The sequence below is a fragment of the Notamacropus eugenii genome, chromosome 5, assembly GCF_028372415.1.
Source record: "Notamacropus eugenii isolate mMacEug1 chromosome 5, mMacEug1.pri_v2, whole genome shotgun sequence".
NCBI classification, from domain to species: domain Eukaryota; kingdom Metazoa; phylum Chordata; class Mammalia; order Diprotodontia; family Macropodidae; genus Notamacropus; species Notamacropus eugenii.
In genome coordinates, this window is record NC_092876.1 from 255,186,001 (window position 1) to 255,207,148 (window position 21,148).

General features: G+C 36.2%; 1 protein-coding gene across 16 annotated transcripts in view; it reads left to right on the plus strand.

Annotated features, from left to right (window-relative positions):
- GULP1 (GULP PTB domain containing engulfment adaptor 1) overlaps positions 1 to 21,148 on the plus strand; it is a 383,611-nt gene that overhangs the window by 121,731 nt on the left and 240,732 nt on the right. For 15 of the 16 annotated variants that reach the window (XM_072612613.1, XM_072612612.1, XM_072612615.1 and 12 more), the window contains exon 2: positions 5,861 to 5,984. The exons of the other annotated variant lie outside the window; for it this stretch is intronic. The gene's annotated coding sequence lies outside the window, so the exon portion shown is untranslated. The remainder of the gene's footprint in view (positions 1 to 5,860; positions 5,985 to 21,148) is intronic. 16 annotated transcript variants of the gene reach the window in all.

The following is a 21,148-nucleotide window of genomic DNA, read 5'->3' on the forward strand; positions in this document are numbered from 1 at the left end:
TTGTGTTGGTGGAAGGATTGCCTACATTAATGGAATGTCAGATCCTTAATATAATGATGCATCTTTACATCAAACCTGAGTTAGCTGTGTAAAATGTATGAAATTACACATGGAAGTGGAAAGGACATGAGAGCTGAAGTCAGAAGGATTTGTATTCCATTTTTGACACATATTAACTTTGTGACCTAGAGGGAGCTCAGTTAACTCCTCGGAGCCCATTTCATCTTTAAAAATTGGAAATAATAATGTTAATCCCGACTTACCTCACAGTGTTGTTATAGACCCCAAATGAGATCATCTGTGTGAAAATACTTTGTAACTGACTTCAAGTATAGAGTATTATCAACCATCATGTCACTGTGAAGACAACATGAAATGAGAGAAGCTCTGTAAGGGTTCAGTAGCTTACAGAAATTCATTCTTCTGCAAAGATTGACTATTTTTTTTTAAAGATTGAGAAGTATATTCATTAGTATAGAATAAAAGGAAGGTTAAATCAGGATTCTGATGAATCATGGGGAGGATTCTCAATTGACTGATTTATGTATTTTTTAAAAATAAGCCTGCTTATGAGAATTTTAGGTTAATGATTAAGAACCATTTAAATTTTTTAATGGCTTGTGAATTATAGCCCAAAATACTTGGAATAATTAAAAAAATTTATTTATCATGTTGATGTCTATGAATACTATTGTGTATAAAGAATTTACATTAATTCACCAGATGACTGATTGGGTTCTTTATGTAAGAAATAACAGTACAGAGATGGAATACTAAGAGGTGAGATTATATTCAATGTCAAAATTTTATTTTAAAAACCAGAAGTGAAGGAAATTAAATTACTATGGTTTTCAGTTATAAGAAAAGGACAGGGGAATGTATAAGAGATAAATTAGCTAAGGTTCAGAGGAGGCTATTTTATAGTGACTGGGGGAGAGACTGAGGTTACTTCAAAGGAAAGTTTAATAACAGCAGAAAGTAAAACTCGGTAAGTTTGCTGTCTTTCTCATTTGTGCCAGGATGGCTGTGGGATTATTTGTTATAGTATCAACTGTAAAACCCTGTGATGTTTTGTTGAAATCCCTGCTTTCCTCTGAGGCATAGGGCAGGTGGCAGCTCTTCTGGAAAGCTTTTCCTGAGCCTCCCTCTGTCAGCTCAAAGTACTCCCTCCCCAAAGTCTTTTCTGCCTCCTCAACTTTCTCAGAGCACTTTTATTTAGCACAATGTCCCACTTAGCTCACAGGATCATTGACTTTAGAGCTGGCAGGGAATCTTAGTTCAGTCTCTGCAATTTGTAGATGAGGAAACTGAGATACAGATAACTTGTCTGTGTGTTGTACATTCAATTGTATCCAACTCTCCATGACTCCATTTGGGTATTGGCAAAGATACAGGAGTGGTTTGCCATTTCCTTCTCCAGCCCACTTTATAGGTGAGGAAACTAAGGCAAACAGAGTTAATTGACTTCACGCAGCCAGGGATTATCTGAGGCCAGATCTAAACTCAGGAAGATGACTCTTCTTGACTCCCAGACCCAGTGCCCCATCCCCTATGCCATCTAGCTGCCCACTTGTGTATATATGCCATTCCCTCAATTAAGGTTGCAGATTACTGTTTTTGAATTTGATTTTCTCAGTGTCAAGCCTGGTGCCTTGTGTGTAATACATGTTTAATAAATATTTAATAAATTGAATTGGTTAATAAATTTCTAAGAGGCAAGAAAAATATACCCTCAGATTTAAAAAAAAAATAGTCACAAATGATTTATTCAGAACTTAGCATCATTATGTTGCTCAGTTATTCAGTCATGTCTGAATCTTCATGACCCCATGTATCCTAGGCCCCCAGGCCCTTCTGTCCTCTACTGTTTCTTGATGTCTGTTCAGATTCATGTTCATTGTTTCCTTGACTCTATCCATCCATCTGATCCTCTGCAGTCCTCTTTTTCTTTTGCCTTCAATCTTTCCCCAAATCAGGGTTTTTTCAGTGAGTCCTGCCTTTTCAGCAGCTTCAGTATTTGACCTTCCAGTGAATAGCTTGAATTAATTTCTTTAAGTATTTGCTGATTTGACCTCCTCGCTCTCCAAGAGACTCTCAAAAATTTTCTCCAGCACCACAATTTGAAGGTGTTGCTTCTGTGGCATTCAGCTTTCCTTATAGTACGTGACTAAATATGAATTTCTAGTATATAATAGACTCCATCAGTATTTAAATGTGGTACGAACTTAATAAGTTTGTATTTATGTACCCATACATATGTGTTTATATATACCTACATATATGTGCGTATATATGTATCTATGTAAATAGATACACATCTATAGTTGTAGATTGATATTGACCAAAACTTAAAAAACTCTGATTGGCTCAGTGCCCCCTTCCTCTACCTATTTCCATCCCTGTACTTGTACAAAATGTGCTTTCCTCATGAGCTGTCTTCCTGTATCTATCTCAAAGCACACATTTGTAGACTTATAAAAAATCATTGTTAATGGCCATGCAACTTATGAACCGTAGAGAATATAGGAATGTAGATGAACCTTCGGACAAAGTGTGTGGTAGGACTTGCAGGTAAGGCCACCTCAATTCTCCTGCTCCTCTCCTTTCTTGAGGTGCGTACGTGTGAAGATGGGGATTTCCCCCCTCTGGTTGGATGTTTTCATAGCACTATTCTTGCTTTTCACAACTGCTGCTTTGACCTGGCCTCAGCTCCAGCCCACAGCTGAGATCTCTCCCCAGACTTCTTCTTGCCTCTCCTCCCTCTAACCAGCACCTGACTCTGCCTCCCCTGTCAGGCGCCATTAAATCTGGGCAGACGTCTTTACCTTTTTGGGGCCCACAGGTGCTCCCAAGCAAGCTGAACTCTCTTGAAGTCAAGGTCAAACCCAAGGATTCCCAATCATTTCAGCAAGAGCCTCCAAAATTCTCTGTGACCCTAGTTCCCAGCAAACCCGGCCCATGTCTTGAGTATTTGCTTTCACATTCAACCTTCTCTGTATTGCCCTAAAGGAGAAAACTCAAGTTTTTTCCCCTTCCTCTTAAACCTCCTATCCTGCATTCCTTCTATGGGAAGCCCAGAAAGATCTTGGTAAGATTTTAGATAAGGATTTTTAGCATTGTATATAACCAATCTTGAGAAATGTTAATTGCTTTGTTTTATTTAAAATTTAGTTTGCTTTATGTAGGACTTAAGCTGTTGGGAGGGTAAAAAGAAATTAAATCTTAAATTGAGAGAACTTTTGTAAATAATGGTAGTAAATTTCTTAAAGAAAGGGACTGTCTTTTTTTTATTTGTTTTCTTAGCACCTACACACATCTGGTATGCAGTAGGTACTTAATAAATGTTTGCTGCGTGATTAAATAGAGATGCATTTTCCCCCTCCATTGTCATGAGAGAAAATGTTCTGCCACCAGTCCTGATAAGAATTTGACTTTATGGCAGAGGTTTATTTGAATTACTTTATGTGATCAAGCTTGGGGGAACCAGACTGAGACAACAAAAAAAGAGATTTCTTCCTTTTGTGTTACTTCCTGGAATGACTTGTTTTTTCCCCTTTTATTTAGGAATGAAAATAAAAAAAAATCTCAAAATCCTAGCTGTCTCTGATATGGGTCTGGCCTAGTTACCAGGGGATTAAACGGCCTGAACACCTCACATAGCAGTTTAAGAAGAATGAAAACTATAATCCTATTACACTTACATGGTTACCAGTGCTCTTTGAATTTCTGATTATCCCTGCCAATCATCAGGGACACTTTCAGTACTTAATTGGTAAATAACTACCTTAAGTCAGCTCTATCATGAAGGGTACTTCTGGTACCAGCGATAGCTATTGGGCTGAGAGAGTGCAGTGTGGAAAGGGTGCTGCATTTGATTGGAATCTCAGCTCTGACGTTTACTAGTCTGGCAGGCATGGACACTAGTCATCTAATGCCTCTTAGTGTTGGTTTCTTCATCTGTTAAATGGGTGTAATCATGGTTACACTACCTACTTCAGAAGGTTAAAGGAACCAAAACACTCATCCATAGTGCGTACAGTAGCAGACACTATTGAAGTGTTCGTTAACAATAACTATAACCAGTACTTATAAAGTATTTTAAGGTTTGCCAAGACTTTATATATATATTATCTCATTTGAAAGTCCTTTATAAGCAACAAAAAGTGAGTTATTACTCTTATTACCACATAATAAAAACACACATTTTATTGGTAAAATATCAGCAATAACTGAGGGAATTGTGAGTGAATATTAGCCAGGTAGCCTTATAGCTTCACAGAAGAGTTGTTCTGACAAAAATAATTTGTAAAGCTTATGACTATAAAATTTGAATTTCATTTAATTATATGTTTTCTCATTTAATATTGGCTTGTTCATAACATTTCACAGAGATATATTAGTAACTTTGGCATGTTATTGCACTTTTAAATTAATTAATTAATTTGTTTTCAGTTTTCTACAATCACTTCCATATATCTTGGATTTTCTCCTCCTCCCTTCGTCTTCCCTCCCTGATACTGCATTCAGTCTTATCTATGTTCTACACATACATTCTTATTAAAGACATTTTCACCCGAGTCATGTTCAATAGGAGAATTAAAATGAATAGGAGAAATCATGAAAACGATACAAAATGAAACATAACACAAGAGAAAGCGGTCTGCTTCATTCTGTGATCCAATGCCATAGTTCTTTCTCTGGATATGGAAGGCATTTTGCCTCAAGGGTCCCTTGGGGATGTTTTAGGTTCTTGCCTTGCTGTGAAGGGCTAAGTCTACCAGAAAAAGTCCTCATATATTATTGTTGTTGCTGTGTACAAAGTCCTGGTTCTGCTCCATTCAGTCATCATCCGATCATATAAGTCCTTCCAGGCCTCTCTGAAGTCTTCCTGTTCACCATTTCTTGTGGAACAATAGTATTCCATTACATTCATATACCACAATTTATTCAGACATTCCCCAATTGGTGGGCATCCCCTCGATTTCCAGTTCTTGGCCACCACAAAGAGAGCTGCTATAAATATTTTTGTACATGTGGGACCCTTTCCCATTTTTATGATCTCTTGGGGATACAGTCCTAGAGGCGATATTGCTGGGTCAAAGGGTATGCACATTTTTGTAGCCCTTTGGGCATAGTTCCAAATTGTTCTCCAGAATGATGGGTTCAGCTCACAGCTCCACCAACAATGAATTAGTGTTCCAATTCTGCCACATCTTCTCCAGCATTTATCATCTTCCTGTTTTGTCATGATAACCAATCTGACAGGTGTGATGTAGTAGCTCAGAGTTGTTTTGATTTGCATCTTTCTAATCAATAGTGACTTAGAGCATTTTTTCATTTGATTATAGATAGCTTTAATTTTTTCCTCTGAAAACTCGCTGTTCACATCCTTTAGCCATTTATCAATTGGGGAATGACTTGTATTCTTATACATTTAACTCAGTTCTCTCTATATTTTAGGAAGGAGGTCTTCATCACAGACACTGATAAAAATTCTTTCTCAGTTTTCTACTTCCCTCCTAATCTTGGTTGCTTTGGGCTTGTTTGTGCAAAAACGTTTCAATTTAGCATAATCAAAACTATCCATTTTGTGCTTCATAATGTTCTCTATCTCTTGCTTAATCAAAAGTTTCTCCCTTCTCCATAAATCTGACAAATACACTATTCCTTGCTCCCCTAATTTGTTTATAGTATCAGTCTTTTTACCTAGATTATGTATCCATTTGGACTTTATTCTTGTGTACACTGTCAGGCATTGATATTGTACTTTTTTTAACTAAAAATTTATCCAAATAGAATTTTTGTTCCGATAACTACTGAGCAAAAGCTACTTCATAAATATTTCATTTTTATTTTCCAGTCATATGTGATATCATATGAAAAATACAAGAAAGAAAAATACACTGGGAAAATGCTGCTATCAAATGTGATATAATCTATATATCATCTAGTATCTCATATCTAGTTGAATTGAGCATACTCAGGTAAGAATTATAATTTTTTTTCTATTTTTGTTTTGTAGTTGCTTAATTATGAGAACATTTACCTCTGGAACTTACTTTACATGAGAGGAATTCCCGTAAATTAAGGATGCACATGTTGAATAACATTTTCCCATTCAGTCATATGTTTCCACAGATAATATTTTTGGATTCATGTTATAATCAAAATCATACTTCAGCTTCTACACATTAATTTCAGTTATTCCACTCTTATGTATGTGCATTATCCATGGAAGTAATTCTGTCAGTTACAATGAGATGAATGAACACTGAATTTATAAGATTCTTGCATGTGTATTAAAAGCACATTCATTTAACTAACATTTATTAATGAAGCTGAGTGATGTTGTGAATACACAAATGAGAAGGGCAAGATCCTTTCCTGTGCATGATAGTAGGTAAAATAAGAAATGGACCCAAATCAGAGGGAGACGCAACATTCTGTCTGAGATGATCAGGGAAGGTTTATTGGAAAAGGTTGCATTTGAACTGAGTGTAGAAGGATGAACTGAATATAAGTGACATGTTAAATATGTGCAGACTTGGAAGACCAAAGGCAGGAAAAATTAGAGGAGGTTGGTGCAAGAAAAAAAAAAACATTCTGACATTGGATGACATCATGATGGCAATGGGAATAAAAACAAGGCAATCAGGAGAAGGAAATGGCAAAGCATTCCAGTCTCTTTTCCAAGAAAGTCCAAGAAAAGGGGGTCATGAAGAGTTGGACAAGATTGAAATGACTAAACAGCAACAACATGGGTGGTTGGAAATTTGTGAAGATTATTTCATAGCTTCTTTGTTCTTCTGTTTGTATTTCTGGGGAAGCAAAACAAAACAACTCAATTTAGCCTTTATTAAGCACCTGTTGTTTACTGATTACAATGGGAAGTGCTCAATTTGATTCCTTGTATAGATAAGACACATCTGGTCTCCTGGAATTTTGTAGAGGAATATGACACATGACCATAATACCAAATAATACATATAATACAAAATATTTAATTCTGTGAAAGGTCTATTATGGTCTTGCCCAAGAGTCAACTCCCATAGTTGAGAAAGTCCATTCTTAGGAGCTTTTCTCTCAGGCCACTTCTAAGTATGTGTCTACCACTGCCATATGCCTCTGCAAGGGCTTTGTCATTTCAGAACTACTACTGTATTTGGGGCATTCTTGAGAACTCTGGTCTCTGAACTATTCTTGGAAACTAGGAAGGAAGAAGGTAAGACGTGTGCAGGAATTTGAAGCCTATGAACCACAGGCTAGCTGGTTTTGTGTATCTCCTTAAGTCATCATTTTCTCTTGAGGAGGGGAGAAAAAGAAGGGGAGGGTTGAGTTCATTTCAGAACAGCATTTTAGGGGCTATAGGGTGACTATTCTGAAAAGAGAAGAGGTATAGATTTTTATTTTCTAATAATCTTTTGGAAACAAATGAAAGAAGTTCCTTGTTATTTCAGAGAGTTTCCAGGGTGATACTGTCTCCATGGGAGGGGCTATTCAGACAAAGATCTACACCCTTTAATTTCTAGACTTTGATTTGGGGAATTCATTAAATTGAGCAAAGACTATCATAACCAGTTTTGTCTACCTAAGACTATAAAGGTAGGATGGTATTTGAATTTGCTTAATGGACAATTTGTGACATAATATGACAATTAATGAACTCTGAAGATTTTTTAATGCAGCAGCAACATAACCAGATATATATATGAGAAGGATCATTCTAGCAAATGGCAATAAGATAGAGAGGAGAAAGAGAAAAAAATTACACATTCAAAACATTCATATTTATAATCTAAACTACCACCTTAATTAAATGGTGTTCAAACTGAGATTTCTCTTGATAAAATAGCCTTATTTTACCTCAATAGATTTTTGATCTTATTAATGATGATACTCTTTCCATCAGTTCAGATCACAATCTTCTCAATATGTGTGATTTCTGTATGTCTCTTCCAGTGAATTCTCCAAAAAGGCTCCCTCCAACACATCTGGGACCTTTCTCCATGTTTAAATATTGAATGGAAACCAGTAGAACATGGACGATATGCTTTAGTTATCCCTTACTCTTGCTATATGATTGTACCCTTCCCAAATCCTATTCTTTTTGGGTCATACCACCCTCTGATGATATCCTTATCCACAGTACATAATCGGTAATGTATTGCAATCTGCTCATTCCTTCCACACACCTCTCTCTTGCCTTTTGGGCACACTGCAACAGCAATTCTTCAGAGATTATAGTATTTCAGACACATAGCATCACCGCAAGTGATTCATATTTATGAATTAGATATATAGTCTAAATATCTGGCTCATTAGTTTAACCATCTTAGACAGACACTATGGGTGGACAACAAATTGGACCCAGAAATGAATAAAAGAGCAGTAGTAGCCTTTGCAAAAATTTTCAGGGTTTTTAATGATCTCAAACTTCTTGAAATGAGTGATAAAAGAAATATTGATAAAATATTATTCTTATGTTTGTTTATGAAGTATGTAATAATAGCACGTGGTTCTCTTGTAAATTGGTTGCTATTTGGAGAAATTATTAGTATCTGAAAAGTTGCATGGCACTAAATAAGTATTATCTTTGCCTTATTGGAAAACAAATAAACTGTAGTCTGAAAGCAAAGAATGACTCTTCTGGAGCTAAATTCATTTATTCAGGCCATCAGGGTATCATTTCTTGTACTGAAACAGTCATTTCCTAAGACATAACACCTTTTTCAAAAGATTCTCATTTGTTCTCAGAGCATAACTTACTCAAAGAAAAATATGACTCTAATGAAAAGAAAATATACTTTTAAGATGGCAGTTTAAATATGTGTAAAATGAGGCCAGAGGAGGAAAAATATTTGTATTTATGAGTGCGATTAAGTTCGCTGAAATGCTTTCTTTGTAGTTATTGGATTTGATAATTGTTGATTTAAAATATTGGAACCAAAAAACCCCACTCTAAGTGTTAACTTGAGTACATGTTAATTGATTTTCATGAAATAAAAGTTACTTGGAATAAAATTGCTCATTATAAACTAGTTCTTTACTGTTTTTTAGTATAAACAATAACATTTTTAAGAGCATTGAATAAACTGTTTATGAAAAACTGTCATTCCTGCTGATTTGTGGCAGAAAATGACAGATATCAGATTTTTAAGAGTTAAAAGTACATTTTGAAAGGCATCAAACATCAAAAAGTATGTAATTAAAACAACTTTGGAAGTAAAAAAAAAATAAAGTTACTGAAATGGGGAAGCTGCCAAATCAAGGTGATGTTCAAAGGGCCTTATCTGTTAAAATTAAGGCGTCTGACCAGTCAGACAAGGAACTGTGTTTGGTCTCTTTCTTATCAGGTCACCTTGTCTGCCAAGCAGTCCATGCAGAAAAGCAGGCTAGTCTATGTAGATATCAACTGTACATGTCAAAAGACATTCTAAGGAAATTCTTATAACAAATTTCAAGAAACCTGTTATAAAAGAAATTATTTTCAGTCACCTTCTCTGATTGAGATATTGGGACTGAGAAGGATAGGAAGGTTTTCTGGGTGAGTAGAGATGGTACAACCTGCCACCAGAGGTGATATGTGATTTGACAAATCCAAGGCTGTTTCAAGTTCTCTGTTTAAGAATTCTTTAAGAATCCACCTAATATGCCGAAGTGCTTCCTGAAAGTTTTAAAAAATTTGTGGGTATGGTGAAGCACTCAGTCTCTTCATTGGTTTTTCATCAGTCTTACTACATGAATGACCCATCTCCTTTTCTGATCATATACTTCCGAATATCCCTCCCTCTCATTTTTGACTAATTCTTGCATGCAAGAAATTTTTGTATAGAACATGCCCTAATACCTAGCCCCAGCATTAATAGGTACACAATCAGTAGTTAATTGGTACTTAATAGGCACATAGTAAATGAATAAAATACTTTTTTAAAAGTTTAATTAAAATCTTTTTTTCTCAATTACATATAAAGAAATTTTTTTAACATTTTTTTTAAATTTTGAGTTTCATATTGTCTCATTCCCTTCCCTCTTCTTTCCTTGGTAAGGCAAGCAATTTGATATAGATTATATATGTGTAGTCATGCAAAACATTTCTATGTTAGTTGTTTTGCAAATGAAAATACAGAAACAGAAACCCCAAGAAAAATAAAGTTAAGAAAGTGTGCTTCAACCGGTATTCCTCCACCATCAGTTCTTTCTCTGGAGATGGATAGCATTTTTTATAATAAGTCCTTCAAAATTGTTTTGGATCTTTATATTGCTGAGAATAGCTAAGACATTCACAGTTGAGCATCATGCAATATTGCTTTTACTGTTAAAATATTCTGGTTCTGCTCATCTCATTTTGTATCAGTTCATATATGTCTCCCTAAAGTTTTATTAAAGCATTCTGCTTATTTCTTACAGCACAATAGTATTCCATATCCAACACTTTGTTCATTTTCTAATTGAAAGACATCCCCTCAATTTCCAATTCTTTGTCACCACAAAAAGAGCCACCATAAATATTTTTATACATATAGGTCCTTTTCCTTTGATCTCTTTGGGATACAGACCTAGTAGTGGTTGGTTGGTTGTTGTCCTTTGTACTCAAAGAAGACCAAAATGACATCACTATGTCCAGGTCAAGGTACAGTGTGTCCAACTGTGGTTTATCAAACCAATAAGAGCAGGCTCTACCACAGATCAGGCATAATTGATGGAGTGTAGATATCTCTCAGTTTGTAAATCTTATATTTCTTTTGAACGACTGCAATTTTGCTTTGCTCATGGAGCATAGCCCCCCCCTTCTTTGATGTGGGCACATCATGCTGGGTGATCCTGTGCCAGTGTCTCCTATGCCTCACAATTGATATCAGAATTTTTCAGAGAGACCTTGAAAGTGTTCTTATATTAATTCTTTTGACCTCCATATAAGTACTTATCTCATGTGAATTCTCCATAAAGTAGTCTTTTAGGAAAACATATGTTGTGCCATTTGAACAAACATGTCCAGCCCATGGGAATTGTGCTCTCTGAAGTAGAGCTTGAGTGCTTGGCAATTCAGCTTAATAAAGGACCTTGGTGTTTGGTACCTTATCTTGCCAGGTGATCTTCAGAATCTTCCCAAGACAATTCAAATGGAAATGATTCAGTTTCCTGGCATATTGTCCAGGTTTCACAGGTATAAAACAATGAGGTCAGCATAACAGCTCTGTAAAATGAATAATCTGGATTACATCAATTTAAAATGGTTTTGCACAAACAAAACCATGTAGCCACAACTAGGAGAAAAGCAGGAAACTGGGTGACTGGGGGAAATTTTTATCAATTTTCTCTGATAAAAGTCTCATTTCTCAAATACATAGAGAACTGAGTCAAATTTATAAGAATATGAGTTATTCCCCAATTGATAAATAAATGGCCAAAGGATATGAATAGGAAGTTTTCAGAAGAAGAAATCAAAGCTACCTATAGTCATATAAAAACTGCTCTAAATCATTATTAATTAGAGAAATCCAAATTAAAACAACTCTGAGGTACTACCTCACACCTATCAGATTGGCTAATATGACAGAGAAGGAAAATGACAAATGTTGGAGGGGGTGTGGGAAAATTCGGACACTGATGCACTTAGTGAAGTTGTTGACCAATCCAACCATTCTGGAGAGCAATTGAAACTACGTCTAAAGGGCTATAAAACTGTACGTACTCTGTGACCCAGCAACACCACTACTAGTATTTTGTTCACAGATAATTGTGCACTCAATGCTGCCTCTAAGGCTGAGGAACAAGAGTGTGAATTGATTCTCCACCACTTGTGCTTATTTTGGTCTGATAATGAACACCAAGAAAACAAAGGTTCTCCCTAGCCAACGCCACATCATCCATATGTAGAACCACTGGTTACAACAAATATAGAAATTATGAATTCTGTGGATGAGTTCACTTACCTTGGCAGATCCAGGAATGTCTACATAACTGATGAGGTTGGCACATGCACTGCCAACACTAGCTCAGTTTTTGAGAGGGTCCAAAAGAAAGTATGGGAGAGAAGAGGTATTAGACTGCCAACCAAACATCACAGTAATCCAAGTCTGTGTTTCAACCATTGATCCCGAAGAAGGCAAAGTGGATCAGTTCTACGAAGACTTACAATGTCTTCTAGAAATAACAACAGAATATTTCCAAAGCATTCATCATAGGGGACTGGAATGCTAAAATAGGAAATCCAAAGATACTTGGAATAATAGGCAAGTTTGGCCTTGTAGTGCAAAATGAAGATAACTTGCTAGTTATAACAAGCGCTCTTTTTTAACAACCCAAAAGGAAACTCTAATATGGACATCACCAGATGGTCAGTATAGAAATCAGATTGGTTATATACTTTGCAACCAAAAGTGGAGGAGCTTAATACATTCAGTTAAAAGAAGACCTGGAGTTAGCTGTTTCTTATTCATGAGTTTCTTATTGCAAAATTCAAACTTAAATTGAAGAAAGTAGGGAAAACCATCGGGCCATATAGGTATGACCTAAATAATGTCCCTTATGAATATGAAGTAGAGGTGAGGAATAGATTTGAGGGATTAGATATGGGAGATAGACTGCCTGAAGAACTCTGGACAGAGGTTTGCAGTATTATATAGGAGTCAGTAACAGGCAATGTTCCAAAGAAAAAGTGCAGCAAAAAAGCAAAATGGCTGTCTGAGGAATATTTATAAATAGCTGAGGAAAGAAGGAAAGGGAAGAGGAAAGAAGGAAAGGGAAGAGGAAAGGAGAAAGGGAAAGATACATTCAACTGAATGCAGACATCCCGAGAATAGCAAGGTGAGATAATAAGGCTTTCTTAAATGAGCAGTGTAAAGATATAGAAGAAAACTTTAGAATAGGAAAGACGAGGTCTCTTCAAGAAAATTAGAGATACTAAGGGAAAACTTCATGCAAAAATGGGCATGATGAAAGACAAAATGGTAGGGATTTAGAGGAAGCAGGAGAGATTAAGAAGTAGTAAGATTTCACAAAAGAATGATACAAGAAAGATTTTAACATCCCCAATAACTGTGATGGTGTGGTTACTAATCCAGAGCCAGACATCTTGGAGAATGAATTCAAGTGCACCTTAGAAAGTATTGCTAACAGTAAGGCTAGTGGAGGTGAGGGAATTCTACCGGAGTTATTTAAAACTCTAAAAGATGATACTGTTAAAGTACTGCACTCAATATACCAACAAATTTTCTCCTCCTGAGCCATCTGGGTCCAGTGGCAAGATATAGATCAGGAACACTGGAGATGGCCTCACCAAAAGGGCAAATTAGTTTTTGAAGAAGCAAAGGAACTGAGACCAAATTCCCCTATTTGTGGAGAAAGTGAGGAAGTTCTGGAAAACATCTACTTCTGTTCCATTGACTACAGTAAAGTCTTTGACTGTGTGTATCACAACAGAATGAGGCAAGTACTTAAAAATATTGGAGTACCAGGTCATCTTACTTGTCTTCTAAGGAATTTGTACGTGCATTAGGAAACAACAACTAGAACTGAATATGGAATAACTGATTGGTTTAAGACTGGAAAAGGAGTAAAACAAAGATGTGTATTGTCATCTTATTTATTTAACATATGCATAATATATCATGAGAAATGCCATGCTGGATGAATCAAAAGCTGGAACTAAGACTGCCAGGAAAAATACTAGTAATCTCAGATATACAGACAATAATACTCTTATGACAGAAAGTGAAGAGGAATTAAGAAGTCCGTTGATAAGGGTGAAAGAGGAGAGTGTAAACTCTTGGCACCTGGATATTGGCAGCTAGTTCCATCACTTCCTGGCAAATGGAGGAAGAAGTGAAAGCAGTGTCAGATTTTATATTCTTGGGCTCAAAGATCACTGTAGATGGTGACTGCAGCCATGAAATTAAAAGACACTTGCTCCTTGGAAGGAATGCTATGGAAAATGAATAACATATTGAAAAGCAGAGACATCAACTTGCTGACAAAGGGCTGTATGGTCAGAGCTATGGTTTTTTCCAGTAGCAATGTATGTCTATGAGAGTTGGACTATGGGGAAAGTTCGGTGCTGTAAAATCGACACTTTTGAATTGTGTGCTGGAGAAGCTCTTGAGAGTCCCTTAGACTGCAAAGAGATCAAATCAGTCAATACTTAAATTAATTCAGTAATTAAATTAATTCACTGGAAGGTCAAATACTGAAACTGAAACTTAAATACTTTGGTCACATAATGAGAAGATAGGCCTTACTGGAAAAAACCCTAACATTGGGAAAGATTGAAGGCAAAAGGAAAAGGGACAGCAGAGGATGAGATGGATAGATAGTATCATGAAAACAATGAACATGAATCTGGACAGATGTTAAGAGAGAGTGGAGGATAGAAGAGCCTGATGTGTTATGGTCCATGGGGTCAAGAAGAGTTGGACACAACTCAATAACTGAACAACACCACTTAATTTACAAAAAGCTCCATTTATTCCTATGCTTCTTAGTCTCTTTTTTTTTTTAAAATCAGGAATGAGTATTATATTTTGTCAACAGCTTTTTTTGCCTCTATTGAGATAACCTATGTTTTATATTGTATTTGTTATTGATATGATCATTTCTGCTGATAGTTTTCCTAATTCTGAACCAGCCCTGTATTCCTGGTATAAATCCCACTTGGTCAGTGTGTAATCTTTGTGATCTATTGGACTAATCTTCTTGTTAGTAGTTTATTTAAAATTTTTGCATAAATACTTGTTAGGGAAATTGCTCTATTCTTTTCTTTCTCTGTTTTTGCTTTTCCTGGTTTAGGTATCAGAATCATATTTAGATAATAAAAGGAATTTGGTAGGTTTCCTTCTTTGCCTGCTTTTCAATAGTTTGTGTAGTATTAGAATGAATTGTTCTTTAAATGTTTGGTAGAACTCATTTGTGAATTAATCTGATCCTGGGAATTTCTTCTTAGGGAGCTCATATATGGCTTGTTCAATTTTCCCTCTAAGATGAGATATTTAAGTATTCTGTTTCAACTTCTGTTTATTTGGGCAAATTATAATTTTGCAAATATTCATCCATTTTACTTAGATTGTCAGATTTATTGGCATGTAATTGGGAAAAATATCTCCCTCTAATTTCTCTAATTTCATTTTCATTGGTGGTGGATTCACCCTTTTCATTTTTTGATACTGTAATTGGTTTTCTTTGTTCTTTTCTTAAATCAAATTAACTAATGGTTTATCTGTTTTATTTTCCATAAAATCAGTGCCTAGTTTGATTTATTAGTTTAATGGTTTCCTTTTAATTTTTTAAATCTCTCATTTAAATTTCAGGGTTTTGGTTAGGTGTTTATTTGTGAATTTTTAATTTGTTTTTTTTTTTGCAATTTCTTTTAGTTTTGTGCCCAATTCATTGATCTGCTCTTTCTCTGTTTTGTTGATAGATATAAATTTCTCCTAAATACTGCTTGAGCTGCATCCCATAAGTTTGGGAATGTTGTCTCATTGTTATCATTCTCTTTAATGAAATTGTTGATTGTTTCTGTGATCTGTTCTTTGACCCATTTGTTCTTTAGGATTAGATTATTTACTTTCCAATTAATTTTGAATCTACATTTTCACAGCTCTTTTAAAATGTTTTATTTAATTATATTCTGAAATAGATGCATTTAATATTCTTGCTTTTCCTCATTTAGGATTGAGGTTTTTACTCCCTGATATGTGGTCAGTTTTTGTGAAGGTTCATTGTACAGCTGAGAAAAAGGGATATACTCTTTTTTATTCCCATTCAATTTCCCCCCCAGAGTTCTATCATATCTACCATTTCTAAAATTCTACTTAGCTTCTTAACTACTTTTTTGTTATTTTATTATTAGATTTATCTAGTCCTAAGAGAGGAAAGTTGAGGTCTCCCACTAGTATAATTTTAATATCTATTACTGCCTATAATACATTTAGCTTTTCCTTTGAGAATCTGGCTGCTATGGTATTTGGTGCATATGTGTTTAGTATTGATATAACTTCATTGTCTATGATACCTTTAAGCAAAATGTAGTTTCCCTGCTTATCTCTTTTAATTAGTTCTATTTTTTTGCTTTTTCTCTGTCTGAGATCATGATTGCTAAACCACCCTCCCACCCCTCTTTTCTGTTTTACCTTAGCTTAAGGGTAACAGATTCTACTTCAGCCCTTTATTTTTACTCTTTGTCTTTCATTTTAAGTGTGGCTATTGTAAAGAACACATTTTTGGATTATTGTTTTTAATCCATTTTGCTATCCCTTTCTGTTTTATGGGTGAGTTCATCTCATTCACATTCACAGTTATAATTATTAGCTATGTATTTTCTTCCATCCTATTTCCCTTCTTATTTATCCTCTTTCTGTTTCTGTCTCTCTCCCTCAACCCCTGTGTTCTCTTCCCAAAAGTCTATTTTTCTTCTAATGATTAACTCCAACTTCTGTGTAGAGTAAGACAGATATCTATACCCATTTGAGTGTGTGTTAGTCCTTCTTTGAGGCAGTTCTTATGAGTAAGGTTCAAGTGTTGCCTGCCACCTCCCCACCCTCCTCTCTACTGTAAAAGCTCTTTCTTTCATGCTTTTTTTATGTGAGGTGAAGCATATACTATACTTTGAAGCATATACTGTACTTGTGTCTCTCTCACCTGACAATATGTCCTTAATGTACTTTCTCTGAGGTAATGATTGCTATTCTTACCTTTTTTTTCTATTTAACTGAGGTATATGTTTTACTCTAGTCTCATTTTTATTCTAATCTTTTTTATGTTTTATGTCATAGGCTCATAGATCTAGAATAAGAAGGGAACTTAGAGTTCATCTACTGCACACACACACACACATATACGTACACACACACACATACCCCACCCCATTTTACATATGAGTAAACTGAGGCTTAGGGATTTTAGGTTTTTTTGTTGTTTTTGTTTCTCATTACATGACAAATTGTTCAGTTTTGCTATAGACTGTCAAGAGTCCCCTCTCCTCCAGCATCTAACTTCCTTGGTCCTCAGTTTCTTCATCAGTTTAATTGGTAACGTCAGTCTACAAACATTTAATATTATGACTGTTAAGGCAGTATTTTCATATAAAATTCAGTATAATAATTTGAAGAAAAAATATATAAATGTGCATGTATGTGTGTGTGTGTGCGCATGCACATGCACAGGCACATATACACACACATAATCTGATTCCTGTATACTTTCTTGTTCTTCCTCTTATACCACCAAGAGAAGTTACTGGTCTACCTTACCTTTCTAAGGTAAGGTGTCTAAATGATCTAAATACACAACCACAACAGTATCCATTCCCTCCTTCTCTTTTGCCTTTTCTAGGACATTTCTTCCTAACACTTAAGCCCAGAATCTGTCTCTCTTTGTTTATTCAGGGTCCTTTATATTGGATGGGATTCCCAAGGGGATTTAGTCTTTTTTCCCCTCTCCTAAGAAAGCACTAGATCATCATCCCCTAGGACTTTAAAGTTATTTATGGTTGTTTGCCTTTCTTATATTTATTTTGTACACTGCATGTACACTATATGTTAAATTTCAAATTGGATTTACCAAACTTGTTTTCTCAGTCTTTAATGCTCTTAAAAGTTTATCCCACCCTCTCCCTCCATCATTATTTTCTTTTTTTAATTTATTTGTTTATTTATTTAAGTTTTCAACATTTATTTCCACAAAATTTTGAGTTCCAAATTTTCTCCCCAACTCTCCACTCCCCCCACCCCAAAATGCCAAGCATTCCTATTACCCCTTCCACCAAACTGCCGCCCTTCTACCACCCCTCCCTTCCCTTATCCCCTTCTTTTCTTTTGTCCTATAGGGCAAGATAGATTTCTATACCCCATTACTTGTATTTCTTATTTCCCAGTTGTATGCAAAAACAATTCTCAATATTTATTCCTAAAACTTTGGGTTCCAACTTCTCTCCCTTCCTCTCTCCCCACCTATCTCCACTGAGAAGGCAAGCAATTCGGTACAGGCTATATATGTGTAGTTTTGCTAAAGAATTCCATAATAGTCATGTTGTGAAAGACTAGCTATATTTCCCTCTATCCTATCCTGCCTCTTTTCTTCTATTCTCTCTTTTGACCTTTTCCGTCTACAAGAGTGTTTACTTCTAATTGCTCCCTCCTCCCATTTGCCTCCCTTCCATCATCCCCCTCTCCCTACTTATCCCCTTCTCCTCTACTTTCCTGTAGTGTAAGATAGGTTTTCATACCAAATTGAGTGTCCATGTTATTCCTTCCTTGAGCCAAATGTAATGAGAGTAAGCTTCACTTTTTCCCTTTCACTTCCCACCTTTTCCCCTCCATTGAAAAAGCTTTTCCTTTCCTCTTTTGTGAGAGATAATTTGCCCCATTCCATTTCTCCCTTTCTCCTCCCAATATATTCCTCTCTCACCCCTCAATTTTATTTTTTAGATATGATCCTTTTCTCTTCAACATCCTGTGCTCTCTCTCTCTCTCTCTCTCTCTCTGTGCATGTGTGTGTGTGTGTGTGTGTAATCCCACCAACTACCCAGATACTGAAAAGTTTCAAGAGTTATAAATATTGTCTTTCCATGTAAGAATGTAAGTAGTTCAACTTTAGTAAGTTCCTTATGACTTCTCTTTGCTGTTTACCTTTTCATGCTTCTCTTCATTCTTGTGTTTGAAAGTCAAATTTTCTTTTCAGCTCTGGTCTTTTCATCAAGAATGCTTGAAAGTCTTCTATTTCATTGAATGACCATTTTTTCTCCTGAAGTATTATACTCAGTTTTGCTGGGTAGGTGATTCTTGGTTTTAATCCTAGTTCCTTTGACTTCTGGAATGTCTTATTCCAAACCCTTCGATCCCTTAACGTAGAAGCTGTTAGACCTTGTGTTATCCTGATTGTATTTCCACAATACTCAAATTGGTTCTTTCTAACTGCTTGCAGTATTTTCTCCTTCACCTGGGAGCTCTGGAATTTGGCTACAATATTCCTAGGAGTTTTTCTTTTTGGGTCTCTTTCAGGAGGTGATTGGTGGATTCTTTCAATATTTATTTTGCCCTCTGGTTCTAGAATATCAGGGTAGTTTTCCTTGATAATTTCATGAAAGATGATATCTAGTCTCTTTTTTTTTTTGATCATGGCTTTCAGCTAGTTCCATAATTTTTAAATTGTCTCTCCTGGATCTATTTTCCAGGTCAGCTGTTTTTCCAATGAGGTTATTTCACATTATTTTCCATTTTTTCATTCTTTTGGTTTTGTTTTGTAATTTCTTGGTCTCTCATAAAGTCATTAGCTTCCATCTTTTCCATTCTAATTTTTAAAGAACCATTTTCTTCAATGAGCTTTTGAACCTCCCTTTCCATTTGACTAATTCTGCTTTTTGAAGCATTCTTCTCCTCATTGACTTTTTGAACCTCTTTTGCCAATTGAATTAGCTTATTTTTAAAGGTGTCATTTTCTTCAGCATTTTTGGGTCTCCTTTAGCAAGCCATTCACTAGCTTTTCATGATTTTCTTGCATCATTCTCATTTCTCTTCCCAATTTTTCCTCTATCTCTCTTACTTGATTTTCAAAATCCTTTTTGAGGTCCTCCAGGACCTGAGACCATTGTGTATTTATTTTGGAGATTTTGGATGCAGAAGCCTTGACTTTTATGTCCTCTCCTGATGGTAGGCATTGTTCTTCCTCATCTGAAACGGTGGGAGAAAATACCTGTTCACCCAGAAAGTAACTTTCTATAGTCTTATTTTTTCCCCTTTTTTGGGCATTTTCCCAACCAGTTACTTGACTTTTGGGTCCTTTGTCAAGAGTAGGGTATATACTCTGGAGACCTGTAAGATCTCAGTTCCTCCAAGGTGGCACAATCAAGCCTGCACACTGGTCTGGGAGCAAACAGAAACTTTTCCTCCCAGAATCTGCAAATAGTAGAATTCCTTCTCCACAGTAGTCTACAATTCCACCACACCAGCACTCAGGGCTGAGACTCAGATTAGCTGCTCAATTCCCCCAGGGGCTTTAAGCTGAGGGCTCCAAAAATGGAAGCTGGCTGCCACAGCTATTGCAGCCACTGCCCTCTGCTGCTTCTGATGCCTCTACGACTGCTGCCTGGGGTGGGAGCTGGTGGAGGGGGACCCTGCTCCCTTCTCACCCAGCTGAAAAAGCCCTCTCACTGATCTTTGAAGCTGCCTTTGGCCTGTGGGTTTAGGAATCAGAGGACCACTATTGCTGCTACGAATTCCACCCTCAAGGCCTGCTCTGGTCCTGCTCCTCCCAGTGCCACATGGCCAAGGCTGGATTGTGCTCCACTCTGTGTCCAGTGTGACAGACCTTTCCTGTTGGCCTTTCAGGTCACCCTGGGCTAGAAATATCCTTCACTACATCATTTTGTGGCTTCTGCTGCTCTAGAATTTGTTGAAAGTCATTCTTTACAGGTATTTTATGGGCTGTGGGGGAAGAGCTAGAGTAGGTATGTCTTTCTACTCTGCCATCTTGTCTCTGCCCCCTCCTAAGCCCCCATTATTATTTTTAACCTTGCAGGATAAATTTTCTCTGAGTTTAAGCTATTTGCTCTTGTTTTCAGTATATTATATTCCTTTTTTTTAAAAAAAGAAAATTATTGTTGTTGTTGCAGAATAGTTCTAAATGATTTATGCCAAAATTTCATGGTACATGACTAGAGTCTAGTCACTAGATTCTTCCTTTCCATTGTTCTGTGCACAGAATATAGATAATTCCCTAGAGACCTACCCAATTTCCTGGAGGAGTCTGTCTGTCTGTCTGTCTGTTTCTCTCTCTCTCTCATTCACACACACACACACACACACACACACACACACACACGCAGATGCTATTCACTCTTCCTAGAGGATGTTTTGATTGTATGTTTCCTTGTTGCTCGCTCTTACACTGGTTCTTGCAAGATGGTCATTTGAGGGAACTACTAAATATTTCTCATGATCACCACATCTTTTCATTGCTTCTTCATGATGGCATTTAGTTGCTGTATTCAGAGTCTCCTTTATATTCCCTTAATCCCTCCCTTATGGTAAAGCTCTATTCTACTCTTGAACTTCTGAAATGCCACAGTAGCTTCACATTGCTGAAGATAATAAATTATTTTTTAAAAAGTCAATGCTATAGGGGCTTGTAATGTTAGTGGAATAGGAAGATCTTTCCC